General features: G+C 37.3%; 1 pseudogene; it reads right to left on the bottom strand.

Annotated features, from left to right (window-relative positions):
* Window positions 1-1,205: 1,205 nt before the first annotated feature.
* LOC124401642 lies at window positions 1,206-13,977 on the bottom strand (annotated as a pseudogene).
* Between the last annotated feature and the right edge of the window lie 1,388 nt (window positions 13,978-15,365).

Raw genomic sequence — 15,365 nt, 5'->3', positions numbered from 1 at the left:
TGATCTATAATGATCTCAGATGTTTAGCTAATTTTATGAGTTATTCAGGAGCTCCTGGTTCCACAACTCCAACTATAAGATTGTAGAAGGGACATTACTAATAATCACACATGCCAGTGCTCATTGTATTTCTCTATTTCCAGTGTTTTGTATAGTTTTTTAAATATAATCACACTCTTGATATCACCTAAATGAGGATGGGTTCCCATTGTGAGGCTTGTTTCTCTTAAGGTTTTTTTCTCATAACATCTAAGGGGGTCAGGAGATTTTGCGGGTGAGAGAGGACTAAATGGGAGGATGCAGGATGTACACAGGGGTACAGAGAAAATAGGCTTTAATGAAAAAAGTTAACTGAGCAATGGGGCAAGGCAAAAACACAAAAATTAAAAACACATCTAATAAACAGTCCAGGGTCAAAAGACAGGCATACGGCTGTTAGAGTTAAGATGGGCCTCACACTGGTTATCTAAACACATTCCTATGTAGTCTGTTCAGTGTCTGTAGGATCTTTACGATGAGAGTATGTAAGGTACACGGAATGTCCTTATTTGGGCTCGCACATCTCCGGTTATCATGTCTTCTTACCCAATAAGTAACAGTTTTAGGTTAGGTTTTTCCAGTGTGTATATATACTTGTCTGTTATCTGCAATAAACTGAAGAACATTTCAGCCATTCTGTGTGCTGTGTGATTCTTCCCTGATCAGAAAAGGCACCATGGGCATCGTAGATCACATGGGAAACCTTTTAAAGAATTAAGTTTTGTTTGGGCATGATAAAAATCTAACAAGGGCAATTCAGGGAAAGACAAAACCAAAACCAAAATTAAAACCAAAACAGTCCAAGATTCAGAGAAAACAGAACCGGGAAACAGAACCATAAAGGGCAGAGCAGGAACACAAAACCAGAGCAGAGGCAGTGCAGAACAGGGTACAGAGTGACGAGCAGGAGCAGGAAGGGTGGCAAGAATATTCTTTGAAAGCCAGTGAGATAATCTGGCCCAAAGCTAAAATCTTGGGTGTCCTTAAATACAGGGAGACGCGGGAAAAGCGGCAAGATGGCCGCCGACCCGGAAATGCATGCCACAAAACCGGAAGTTTTTTTCCTTGCCACAGTCATCCCAGTCTAGTTCATCAGGTATAAATACACATACTTTACTTATATATAATTCTTGCATTCAGTAAAGCTGCTTTGAGGCAATGTTTATTGTGAAAAGCGCTATAGAAATAAACTTGAAATTGAACAGGCATAATATTATGACCACATGCCTAAAGTTATCCTTAATCAGTGTATATTAGACTTCTTGCAATTACATCATCTGGTATTTCACAGTAAATAAATGCAAATAAAGAGATACATTATTATATAAAGAAAAGCTACATGGTGTTTCAAACAGAACATCTTTGAAAACCAGAGCCACCAGTATTTTACCACAAATTTCACAGTAAAAAAATGCTTGTTTTGTGTATGATATTACATTCTTGAAATGATACTATATCTTAAGCAAAAAAGTTAAATATAAGCATTTGCAAAACAGTATGGTCAGGTTTTCAGTAATTTGCTATTCACAAAAAAAGGTATTTTACAATCCAATGAACAAGCAAGGAACAATGTACTATTGCCATAAAACTTAAAAAAAAAAAATAAGGATAAACTACTTGACAAAAGAAATGAAATTGTCAGCTTTGAAAATGTAATCAAATAAATGTATGTTAAATGAAAAAAGAGCTTAAACAAAACTATACAAAAAAAAGAAACACAAATGGAGATCAACGTTGAAGAAAGATTAACAAAGAAAAGATGACAATGGATGTGCAGATGATAGATAGATATGAATAATTTTTTTTAATTTATTGAGTTAAAAAAACATGTCTATATGCCAACATGGGAATGCAGGAACACCGGAGTCTTCATCACACACAGATGGTCACCACAAACTAAATATAAAACAAAAAAAATGTCTGCAATAATAACCACAATCTTGACTGTGGAACTTTGTGAGCAACAGCATGCATTGACTTTCCTCCAAGTCAAACTATCATCTGCTCACAGATTTAATTTGAAGTATCAATGCAGTTTGTGCTCACTTTTAGGTTATAAAAAGCCTTCTCCTAGTGTTCCCTCTTTCAGAAGACCATTTCTGTTCATAGTTTCACATAGTTTACCTTGTTTATGTCATTAGCTGATCACCTGTTCCATTGCCTGATAGCAATTATAAAGTTTATTCATGTTTTAAATATGTTTGCATTAGTAGTAAAACTACGCCTTTAATAAAGTAACTGGATCAAAGTCCATGTGAAGGACTTTAGGGAAAGTCTTTTACATTGATTCTCAAGCACTCATTATGGAGACTCTGCCTGACTCCCTGAATTTTAAATTACTAAAAAATAAGCAGCATTAAAGGTAAAAGCTAAAAAAAAAAAATTCTGATTATAATAGAATCTAGCAATGTTTTATCCGGCTTTACTTACTAATCCAATATTTATTGGAACTAATGAGAAACGGACCAAAATGATGCTAACAGGACTAAAGAACATTCTTAAAATTTTCTAAAAAGGGTTTTTACTCACATCAGTGTCTGTTCTTTGTAATGTTCTTCTTTAAGAGCAGACAGTAGTTTCTTTCCTAAGTCTCCAATTTTATTATTACAGCGCAGATTCAGTTCTTTCAGGTATGAGGGGTTTAAAATCAGAGCTGAAGTCAGAGCAGCACAGACTTCATCTGAGACTCCACAATCACTTAACCTGTAGAGGAACACAATGGCTTAAAGTGAGTATGTGTGTGTAAAACTTCACAAATTTCACATTTTCACATTACACTTGCAGTGCAATGCAAGAAGCAGATACAGATACAGGTCAAGAGCTTCAGTTACTGTTCACAGCAAACATCAAAATGGAGAAAATGTAATCTCAGTGCCATCAAACATAGTTTGCTCTTTTGTACCAGATAGGCAAAACTGATTATTTCCAAATATAATCACAATGTATTTTTGCTAAAGCTTCTTACATACAGTACATGCATCTGACTCAAAGGCTCATCAGTGTGCAGTGAAATGAAACAATCCTCATTCTCAGAGCATTGATAATAAAACAAGCTTTCATTTCAGTCTCACTAGTAGAGAATGAGAGTTACAGGGCAGCAGGTCATGTGGCCATCAGAGAGTCGATTTTACCTCAGAATCTGCAGGTTATGAAGAGGATTCTCCAGTACAGCAGTGAGACTCCTTACTCCTGAGTCTCCTATTTTATTGTCAGACAGATTCCGTTTTTTCAGGTGTGAGGGGTTTGCTCTCAAAGCTTTAGTCAGAGCAGCACAGCCTTCATATGAAACACCACACTTACTCAATCTGTAGAAAAACACAACACACTTTATTAACATATTTTCATATATTGTATTTTAAAGTTACTTTAAAAAAGGACATATATATATATATAAATACAATATAGTAAATTCTGATACTGGCTCCCTAATACAGTATTACAGTGACATCACATTAAAATATGTGGAATTGCCAAATTACAGGTACGGATGTGACACTTAAAAATAAAGTCATGGCCTAGCCTACTCAGAATGGTGATCAGTATGGGGTAGTATAATTTTTTTATATTTTAATTTGTAATTTCTTAATAATTCAACAAATTACAGTACCTAATTTAGTGAAACAGAACAATTTATAGGACAGTACTGTATAAACTATATGTATGTGGCAGCAGGCGCATTGACAAGCACTGGTTTCTGAGTGAAGGGCAGAACATACGCTGCTACGTTTGCCTGCCACATAAAACTTACCGTAGTCAAACCATAGTAATTTCTGCACTCAATATATAGGCAAGTGACCGATCTAAGTGAGCAAAATTTGTGATTTCAGTGCGTCAGTGAAACAAGCATGTCTGTGATTAATTTTGCAGTATTAATTTTAGAAATTGCTGCAAATATATACGTAGATAAACGTGGTATAAAACTAAACAATACTTTAAGATAAACAAAGGAATCAAAGGGTATAAATGCAGAAAATAACCAAATCGCAAACCCAAAATAATTGTGGGTAATAAGTATACCTCATAATTAATAATGAAGCTCAAAACAAACAAAAATAAATATAGCTACACAAACAACATGCAAACTCAGGATGCACGCTACTGTATACCACACTTTGTTGAGAGGAGACACAATGAAATATTATTGTAAGACATACAGTATGTTGAAGATCTACTGACTGCATAACTGCCTGGTTTTAAAATTGCCTGTTGACTGGGTTGCTTCTGTTGCCAGATCTTGTTTTTTAAAGTCAGATTTTTGTTTATTTTCCAATTATTATCGATCAACATACAAGTTAATATCACTGTAATATCCAGACATGCTGCAATTGCATCAAGCTAAGTTTGATCTAATATTTAAACTATAAATTTAAATTTAAATATTTTAAATTACAAAAATTCATTACTGTGAAATCAAAGAAAACAATCTCCTCAGGACCTCAGTGAACCCTTAATCTTTTACTAGGGAGCAGGTGACTTTCATAGAGATGCTCTTACTTGATTGTCTCCAATTTAAACTGAGGATTTTCCAGTGCAGCAGAAAGACACATCACTCCAAGGTCTCCTAGTTTATTGCAGGACAGATCCAACTCTCTCAGGTATGAGGAGTTTGACTTTAAGGCTGAAGTCAGAGCATGGCAACCTTTATCTGATAAATCACATTCACACAAACTGTAAGAAAAAATAGTCAACATATTTTACCTCGGTTTAAGACTTTTTTAAATAATATATTTGTGAAATTAGATTTTGAACAATTGTGTTTAAAATAAGCTTACCTCAGTTTCCTCAGTTTACAGTGAGGGTTCTCCAGTACAACAGACAGATCCTTCACTCCTAAATCTCCTATTTTATTTTTAGAAAGCCTTAGGCTTCTCAGGTGCGAGGGGTTTGATTTTAGAGCTGAAGTCAGAGCAGCACAGCCTTCATCTGTAAATTTACAATCCTCCAACCTGCAGGGAAATAATACGATACACTCTTGCTCAACAGATAGTTTTTAATCAAACATATTTAATTAATAATTAGTGTAGAACTTATTAGATACCATAAATGTAACATAAATAGCTTGATTATTTAGCCTTTGTAATAATCCAACATATTTAGCCTATTTATTCGAAATAACATTAAACTGATATTAACAGAGTAGAATAGGGCTTGACTGAGGTTATGAGTGTGCAGATGAAATAAAACAACCATGCAGGAGATATATTTAGGCATGTTTATTGGGATAAAAGAGCCCGTAGGCCTTTTAGAGACGGGTTCTCAGTTCCGACACCATTCAGGTTATCTAAAGAAAACAAGGCCAATCAGACCAAGAAAAAGTGTCAACCTCCATTTCACTTACTGACACACATAATTAATTGTATGTGTGTTCTGAGTTATACCTGTTAATCAATCAAGGCATTTTTTTCTTTCTATCTTAAGTAAAAAATCTGCATTAATGAAACTGGTCATGTGACTGTCAGTGAGATGATCTTACCACAGTCTCTCCAGTTTACTTTGAGGATTCTTCAGTACAGCAGCAAGACTCTTCACTCCTGAGTCCCCTACATTATTATAGGACAACTTGAGGTCTCTCAAGTGTGAGGGGTTTGAGCTGAGAGCCGAAATCAGAGCAGCACAACCTTCATACGAGATTCCACAATTACGCACACTGCAGAGGAAAACAAAGGCACATTGTTCATCTAATCAAATCAACAGATTTTTATTTTGATTACTTTATTGTGAAAATAATGTGCCTGTCATGTTCTATCAAAACTCTTCCTAGCAAATGGTTAAATTACTAAGTTGAGTAGTTTCTATTTCAAATGCACACTTATCTAATATTAAGTAAATGTAATTATATAGTATTCTTAAATGCATGATCTTACCACAGTGTCTCCACTTCACATTGAGGATTCTCCAGTATAGCAGAGAGACTCTTCACTTCAGAGTGTCCTAGTTTATTCTCAGACAAATCCATTTTTCTCACAATTAGATGGAGTTCTTATAGATTGGACGTTTGAGAGCTGAGTGCTGAGACCAGAGCAGACCCACTTTTGACTTTAATTGTATTGCACCTGATGCTAAAGAAGAAAAAAAACACAATCAATTAACATTACTAAAATGCTCAAACAAGTCATTAAACCTGACACACCTTTGTCATACAAAAAAAATGTACACAAATTAGGCAATTTGATTTACGGGGCATTACAACAATATAATTTTTTTTTAATTATAACACCTAATGTTGATAGTTGGGCTGTCAATCGATTAAAATATTAAATCAAGATTAATTACACGATCGTCATGAGTTAAATCGTGGTTAGTCGCTATTTAATTGCACATTTGTATCTACTTAAAATTTTAGATTTTAAAACTCTAACATGGGCATGGACAAATATGGATGCCTTATGCAAATGTTTGTTATTATTAGTGCAACCAAACTCAACAAAAAACATGAAGACAAAATTTTCTTGTAAATGTTTTATAGTAATTATAATGTTTTAAATTACTTAAATCAGAACACCAAACAGAGCTTTTGCTATGTTTCCACACGGACGGTTTTAACTGGCAGATGTGTGTGGATTGGCGGATTTTAGTGTTTGATTTAAGACTTGGTTCATAAGGAAAACAAATGTTTAGTGATTAGTGATTTTGTGATAATTTTTTTATCTGAGTAAATACAGGATGTCGTGAATAAACATGTTGCATTGAAGGTTTTAATTTCACCTCTTTTTATTTATATCTTTAATAGAAATAGTCAAATAGAAATGCTGGTAAATGCATTAACAAAAAGAATTCAGATAAAAAAATCTGATTTTGACAGCTCTAGTAATTACACTTAATTGCACCTAATAGCAATGATGCATTGTGTTGATAGTTCAGCAGACAACAGAGTAGAGGATCCAAGTGCGAGCATATTCAGAGAGAGGTGAAATGGGCAGGGTCGACAACAGCAAACAGAAAACATGTGCAAGCAATGGAACAATCGCAACAGGTGATACACAAGCTCCACACCCGTTATGCATAATTTGCAGTGACCATGAATGCCATGAAACCCTTAAAACTGCTTCACCACATTGAGACAAAACACCTTGTTACAGCTTTGCATATATAAAAATGACTACACACCACCTGTGTGTTCACAAAGCACCATCGCTTCTTCTTTACTTGCAACTTATCTGCCTTTTCTCTTACATGTTCCAGCACCCTCTAAAGAAGGATACTGGTAACAACCACAATAATCCTAATACATGACACACCCTGCATTAAAAGACAAGCCCTTGGAATTTTTTGAAAGAAGAAAAACGTGAACATGAAGGACAAAAACAGTTATTAAGGGCCACCACTTCAACAAGTGTGTCTGTGCTGAAAGCGTCACTCTTAGTTGCGGACTGCATTGCTAAAGCTAAGAAGACCTTTACTATTGAGGAAGACTTGATTCTGCCTGCTAAGGCTCCTACTGACTCTGCATTATGGTGAATTGATATTATAGTGTGGAATTATTGTAATTGCCTAATATAAAGTGTAATTGTTGCATTCAGATTACATACTATTAACTGCCAAAGGTTTTTGTCATTGGAACCCCCATGCCCCACATGAAACTGGTCCCTGGTACAAAAAAGGTTGTGGACCGCTGCAATAGGACAAAGTGGTGACTCTGGTGGTAAGTGGGAAGAACAACAGGGACCACATACGTAACAATTAATTTGTCATTTATCGAGTTGCATTAACAGCAGCTTTACTTACATTGCTTTTTTGGATTCTGCAATCACAGGCGTCACCTTCAGAAGAACGGCTTCTGTTATCTTATCTGTACAGATATATTTACTCAGGTCAAAAACTTCCAGCTCTTGTGCGTATGTCAGTAACACAAATATCAGAGCAGACCACTGTGAAATAGAGAGTTCACTTTGTTCTTCAGATGATAAGTAGTGTTGGATTTCCTCAAATAGACAATGATCACCCAGTTCATTGAGGCAGTGAAACAGACTGATGGATTTCTCTATGGGAAGATCTAAACTAATCTTCTTTTTTATGTATTTTATTGTTTCCTCTGTGCTTTGTGAGCTACTTCCTGTCTTTGTTAATAAGACATTTAAGAGATTTTGATTGGGCTTCAATGAGAGACCCAGAAGAAAGTGAAGGAAAAGATCCAGATGTCCAGTCTGGCTTTTTAAAGCCTGATCTACAGCACTGTTGTGTACATTTGAGATTGTGATTTCTTCACAGTAATGAACAAGAACATTTCTCTTTTCCATCATAAAGGTCAGGTGCACATACAGAGCTGCGAGATGCTCCTGAACACTCAGATGAACAAAGCAGTACACTTTACTTTGATGAAGGCCAAACTCCTCTCTGAAGATCTGTGTATACACACCTGAGTACACTGCTGCTTCTGCCACATTAATGCCACACTCTTTTAGGTCTTCCTCATAGAAGATCAGGTTTCCTTTTATCAGCTGCTGAAATGCCAGTTGTCCCAGTTTAAGAAGCATTTCTTCATCACTCTCCTGCTTCTTTGAGAACTTTTCTTTTATAATTTTGGTCTGAATGATGAAAAAGTGTGTGTACATTTGAGTCAGAGTTTTGGGGATTTCTCCACTCTCTGCTTCACCCAACTTTCTCTCTAGAACAGTGGCTGAAATCCAGCAGAAGACTGGGATGTGGCACATGATGTAGAGGCTTTTCAATGACTTCAGGTGTGTGATGTTATTGGCCAGGATCTGATCACTGATTCTCTTCCTGAAATACTCCTCCTTCTGTGGGTCACTAAACCCTCGTATCTCTGTGACTTGATGAACACATTCAGAGGGGATTTGATCAGCTGCTGCTGGTCGGGAGGTAATCCAGATGAGAGCAGAGGGAAGCAAGTTTCCTTTAATCAGGTTTATCAGCAGCTCAGGCACTGATGCTGATTCTGTTACATCACACACTCTCACTGTGTTCTGGAAATCTAGAGGAAAACGACACTCGTCCAATCCATCAAAAATAAACAGAACCTTTTCCAAACTGGTCATGTTTATTTCTTTAGTTTTTTTTAAAAGACATGAAGGAGCTTTATCAGACTCAGTTTTTGGTTCTTTATCAAATTTAGCTCTCTGAAAGGAAGTGGAAATATGAGGTGAATGTCTTGATTTTCTTTCCCTTCAGCCCAGTCCAGAATGAACTTCTGCACAGAGACTGTTTTTCCGATGCCAGCGATTCCCTTCGTCAGCACGGTTCTAATAGGTTTGTCTTGTTCAGATACAGGGTTAAAGATGTCATGGCATTTGATTGGTGTGTCCTCTGTTGTTCCTCTCCTGGATGGTGTTCCAATCTGTCTTACCTCATGTTCTTTATTGATACCTCCTTTGTCTCCCTTAGTGATGTAGAGCTCTGTGAAGATCTCATTTAGGAGTGTTTGTTGTCTGTGGTTTATCATCACTTCATTTAAACACTGAAACTTAATCATCAGATTTGATTTGATTTTTTGTTTGAAATGATTTACAATAGAAGATTCCTGGTAGTGCCTGTAAAAATAGGAAACAGGAAGATGTGGTGAGCTATTGGACTTATTTTTTAGACTTTAGGATCACATGCAATACTGTTTGTTTTCTATAAATTAATCAGTCTGCTGTTACAGGCTTATGATACCAGTCATAGTCATGTTGTTGGTTTTGATCTTACCCTGCATCTGTGATGATGTTCTTTTCAATGCTTTCCTCTGCCATCTGTAGGTCACTTTTACCATCACTGTAGCTTTTAAAGACAATCATTTTCAACATTTGTAAATTGATCGATGTAAATTAAACAAAGATAACAAAAAATTACTATTATAAATATTTTAAAACTATAAGATGTGTGGCATAAGAGATGTGGGGATGGTCAGGGTTGGGCAAAGATACATCAAAATGATACAACATACAAAATACAAAAGCCACATCATGTATCAAAATGTTTTTATTTGTTTTTTTGTATTTTTTAAAGATACAAAAAATTGTTTTACAAGGGAGTATGCAAACCTTCAGTTATTTGACCTATTTTTTGGTCTCCCAAATTAAGGTTGATCGATCCTCTCTCCATTACACTGATTAAGTAAACAATGTTTGATAGCAACAGCTTTTCTCTGGCTGAGTCATGCAATAAATCTGACATATGCAACCAGTTGACAGATCATATATTAACATACAGTACATACCCCTGTGATTGTCTCTAGGTTACGCATGTAACTTTAGTAACTTTTTAGGGAATGAGACGCTGAATCAAAATGCTTTGTGAATGCTTCCGCATTGCTCACACTCTGAATCACACATGTAATCCGGCCAACGGCAAGACACAACTTTACTATGTGGGTATGGTCAGGGTTGGGCAAAGATACATCAAAATGATACAACATACAAAATACAACAGCCACATCATGTATCAAAATATTTTTATTTGTTTTTGTTTTTTTGTTTGTTTTTTTGTTTGTTTTTTTTGGTTTTTTGTATTTACGACAGGAAGCTACAAAATGCCCATGTAGTGGAGCCGGCGCTAGCTTCTGCAAATGAGAAGGGAAGCGCGGCAGAGATGCAGGGAGTGTGGCAGCATCTCGTTCCCTTCGGGAACTAAGTTTACATACATAACCTAGAGACGTTACCTTTCAGGAACTCGAGCTGCGTCACAACGCTTTGGGATCGGGTGTCCAATCATGCCACACAGACCAGTCCCTGCCTAGTGTGTGAGAGCAAATACAGAGTGCAGGACAGAAGAGCCGGGAGTGGCTCTAAGGTCGAGGTTGTAGAACCTGATGAATATCAGTGAGGTAGACCAGCCCGCAGCGTTGCAAATGTCCTGGAGTGGGACTCAAGCGGACCAGGCTGTAGAGGCCACCACACTCTAAATGGAGTGAGCCTTGACCCTCAAAGGAGCTGGGAGACCAGAGGACTTATATGAAGATGAAATAGCATCCACAATCTACCTACTGAATGTCTGCTTGTTGGCAGGAAACCATTTCCTCTAGAGGCCATAGCAGACAAACTCCTCCAGGGACTCGTCCTTTGGACGTACGTACGTTGGTTTTGTTTTTCCTGGTCAGGGGCTTAACAACCAGGAGGGTAGCATGCCTGCAGCATGACAGGTCATGGGGGAGCTGTGGGCAACTTAAATACATACCCTGGTTTAGGGTAAAGGAAAGCACTGGCCTTGCCAGGGGTAAACTCCAGGAGAGACAGGGCCACAGACAGAGCCTGTAGGTCCCCGAGCCTCTTCAGGGAGGATATAGCAAGAAGGAAAGCAGTCTTGATAGACAGATACCTAAGGGCCACCTTGGCCAATGGCTCGAAGGTGGGCTCTAACAAAGCCCCCAGCACGACGGCCAAGTCCCATACAGGCAAGTCACGTCCCGGGCCTCAGCCTCCGGGTGCCACGCAGGAATTGTGTCACCAAAGGGTGCCCAGCAATCGGGGCACAATAAGCCATGATAGCAGACACGTAACCCTTTAGGGTTTAAGTAGCCAACCCTGTGGCAAACTGTTCCTGCAGGAAATCCAGCACTGAACCTACTTAAAAACAAGCACTATTTAGCGGAATATGACCTCCTCATAGAGGGAGCTCTGGATTGGAGGATGGTCTTCACTACCTCAGTAGAGAGACCAGCTGCTAAGAACTGTGCCCCCTCAGGAGCCACCGCCTCCATAACTCTGGGTGGGGGTGAACCAGAGTACCCCCTGCCTGGGAGAGAAGATCCCTCCTGAACGAAGTACTGGCTGTAGAAACCGGACTCTCTGAGTAAAATAGAGACCACCTCATTGGCCTCCCCCTTTAGAAGAATGTGTACTTCCTGCTTGCGAACCCCACGACATCCGACACTGCTTTGTCTCTGCAAAAGTAGGACCCAAGCTGCGAGGGAGAGCACTTTCCTCGAAGTAAGTAGCTTGTAGCTTCCTGTTCGTAACTTCACCCCGCTGTTGATGTCCCGTTTTGCCGCTTGCTGGATTACACACCAGATTCAGAGCGTGAGCAACGCAGAGGCTTTCCCAAAGCAGTGTGATGCAGCTCAAATTCCTGAAAGGGAGCTCCCAGATGAAGGTTTGTTTTAAAGTTTAACCAAAAAGTTGAAAGTTTAATGTTGAACAGTTTGTATCCTAATTTGGAGATGGCATTTGGTATTGAAGGGTTACTTTGCATCAGCAACACTACAAGTCATTCATTAAAAGACAACTGATGGCTCAATGAACATATGGATACATTTTCTTTTCTGATCTCAACAAGTCTGGGCAAACTACTGAGTAGACACCAATCAAAGGCCCCATTTATTTTTTTTAGAAATACTACCCACCCAAGGCCTAGCAATGGCAGCTGGGCAGTACTTAGACTTCAACCACTAAGCTACCAATTTCAGCACTGCCAAGCTTTGAGCATGGCCCCAGCAGTGTCAACTGTTCATTTGTGTAAATGAGATACATTTACCCAACTGAATATTAATGTATAAATGTTTATGCCTAAATGCAATAAACAAAGAAATGCAAAAATCATGGAAGTTGGAAGGAAACCAGAAGAAACCCAAATAAACACGAAAAGATGTGATACACCATACAAGACGTCACTGAGGAGACTTGAGCTGTGATGCAGTAACTTCATTTTAATCAAAATAGTATTTATCTAATAATTTGTAATTAATAATTTATTAATTTGTATTATAGCTTACAGACTCCATATCTTTCTTAATGTTTCAGCATTGGGTTGTGTAAAATGTTGATTTTCATTATTTTTAAAAAAGAATATATTAAGTTTAAGCAAATACATGAGATTATTCAATCCCAATTTCACTAAAAGGTGGGACACTATATAAAATGTTATTGAATAGAATGCAATAATGTGCAAATCCACATAACCCTATATTTTGTTCAATATAGAACATAGAGTACATATCAAACATTTAAACTGAAAAACCATTTTAAGGAAAAGAATTTGAATGTGATGAAAATTTATGTTTCTAAAAATTAAACAGCTGACTGTTTTACAGAGGCAGTGTCTCTCAGAAGTAAAGAAGGGCAAAGGTTCACTAAGCAGCAGAAAACTGTGTCAGAATAAACGTTCCTCAACATAAATTTGTGAAGACATTCGTTTTAAATATCTAATCATCTACGGTATATACGTATATCATCAAAAGATTTTGACAATCCGGATACATCTCTGTGCATAAGGAACAAGGGCACACTGACGTAGTCCCACACAACAGAATAAACAATATAAATACAAATAATACATTCTAGTTTTCTTGCTTAACTTTAACAATGACATTAACACTGAGGAGATGTTACCTTTGTTTAGAGGAATAATCTCCATCTTTAAAATGTACATAGAGACCCATAGATTGTTCACTTTTCATGGAGATACAGCTGGGTGTTGTTAATTCTGATCCTTCATCCTGGAGCTTACTGCAACATTATAGACAGTGATTCAGAAAATCTTTAATTGATTCATATACACTCTACTTTTTTTTTTTTATTTATAATACATTCTAGTTTTTTGCTTAACTTTAGCAATGACATTAACACTGAGATGTTACCTTTGTGGAGAGTAATAATCTCCATCTTTAAAATGTACATAGAGACCCATAGATTGTTCACTTTTCATGGAGATACAGCTGGGTGTTGGTGATTCTGATCTTTCATGCTGGAGCTTACTGCAACATTATAAACAGTGATTTAGAAAATCTTTCATTCATTCATATAAACTCTACTTTTTTTTAAAACAGACATTGATAAATGATTCAGGACTCAATTAATTGATCATGTTCAAGTGATTGTTTTATTAAAAGTACTGGAGTTATTAGCATTTGGTTAAATTATTGTGGTGGTCATAGATATGTAATGATTACAATACAAGAACATTGTTGATTACCTTTTTTTTGTGGGTGGGGAACCATTATCTGTGTCCAGATCAGTTGTCGCCATCTTTGAATATTACTGAAGTATGTAGAAACAAGAGTCAGATGCATTGTGCAGATTCAGCTCTGAGGACAGTAAAAGTATGGCCAGAATGGGCCATTTCTTCTCTACAGCAACAGTTTCAGGATACTGACTGGAATATGTTTGCCTCACTGGCCACACTGGACTCTTACACAGACATGGACACTTACACATCATCTGTTTTGGACCATATTGACACATGCATTGACAATGTCACTACTGTCAAACACGTGAAATGCTTTCCTAATCAGAAGTTGTGGATGAACTCTGAAGTCTGTCTCCTGTTGAAAGCAAGAGATGGTGCCTTTAAATCTGGCAGTGCATTAAGGGGGGCAGCAATGGCACTATACCCCCTGATGTTTGCGGGTGTCTTGGCAGAACCAGTATATAACCACAGTGATTTGCATGCCATATGTTATCGATCAAGGGAATGACGGAAAGGAAAGAGGTAATGAAAATGTGAAACTGAGATTTATTGAACTTCATGTACAGATGGTTTTGCAGAAGGTGCTGGAGGTGCTGACAAATAAAACATGAAAGTGGGAGGCATCAGAGTGACATGTATCAATCACAGGTCTTGCCTGGTTTATTTTAGTATTTCCCATTAAACGTAAATTTACAGTGAGAAAATGACTGAAATGAAAGAATTTGAACTAAAATGATTTTTAAAAGGCATACAAAGTACCGTAATTTCCGGACTATAAAGCGCAACCATATATAACTGAATTTTACAAATATTTTTATTTTGAACATAAATAAGCGGCACCTGTCTATAAGCACCAGGTGTCTACACTGAAACTAATGAACTTTACACAGTCTTTAACGAAAGACACATTACACACGGTGTAACCCGTAACGCTGTTGACAAGAAAAATAAAAAAGCACGAGTTTTGGAAACCTGTCTGTGCTTATATGATTTCTGTTGCAACTGGAGTTAGTGAGCTCTCCCTTAACCCAGACTCAACACGTTACAACGGCTTGTATCTAAACAGTAGCCTACCAAGAAAGTCTTCCTCCTTCCTTTTACAACTATTTCTCTCGGAGGTTTATCTTTTGGCATCGTCGTGCATTTAAAAAAAAAAACTTTTTTCTCCCGATGCCGTGCAAGCTCAGAACAAAGGTGAGGTGCGTTTTTTTTTTTCCGTTCGGAAATTTCATTGGTCTAATGTTATGGGGTTCAGTTTTTTGGCTTGAAGTTTGTGAAACTGGAAAAACCCCAGGAAAATAAGCTGCTTCGCTGTTTAAGCCGCGGGGTTCAAAACATGGGGAAAAAGTAGCGGCTTATAGTCCGAAAAATACGATAAGATTCATGTAAACTGTCAAGATATACATTTGATATTTGCTAACTACTAAAATAAAAGCCAGTCCAGCAATTAACTTGTTTCCAGATGGGTATTGTAAGCTAATTAGATA

Source organism: Silurus meridionalis, chromosome 18, assembly GCF_014805685.1.
Source record: "Silurus meridionalis isolate SWU-2019-XX chromosome 18, ASM1480568v1, whole genome shotgun sequence".
Lineage (NCBI taxonomy): Eukaryota > Metazoa > Chordata > Actinopteri > Siluriformes > Siluridae > Silurus > Silurus meridionalis.
The sequence above is the reverse complement of the archived record's forward strand: the minus strand, read 5'-3'. Positions and strand labels throughout refer to the sequence as shown.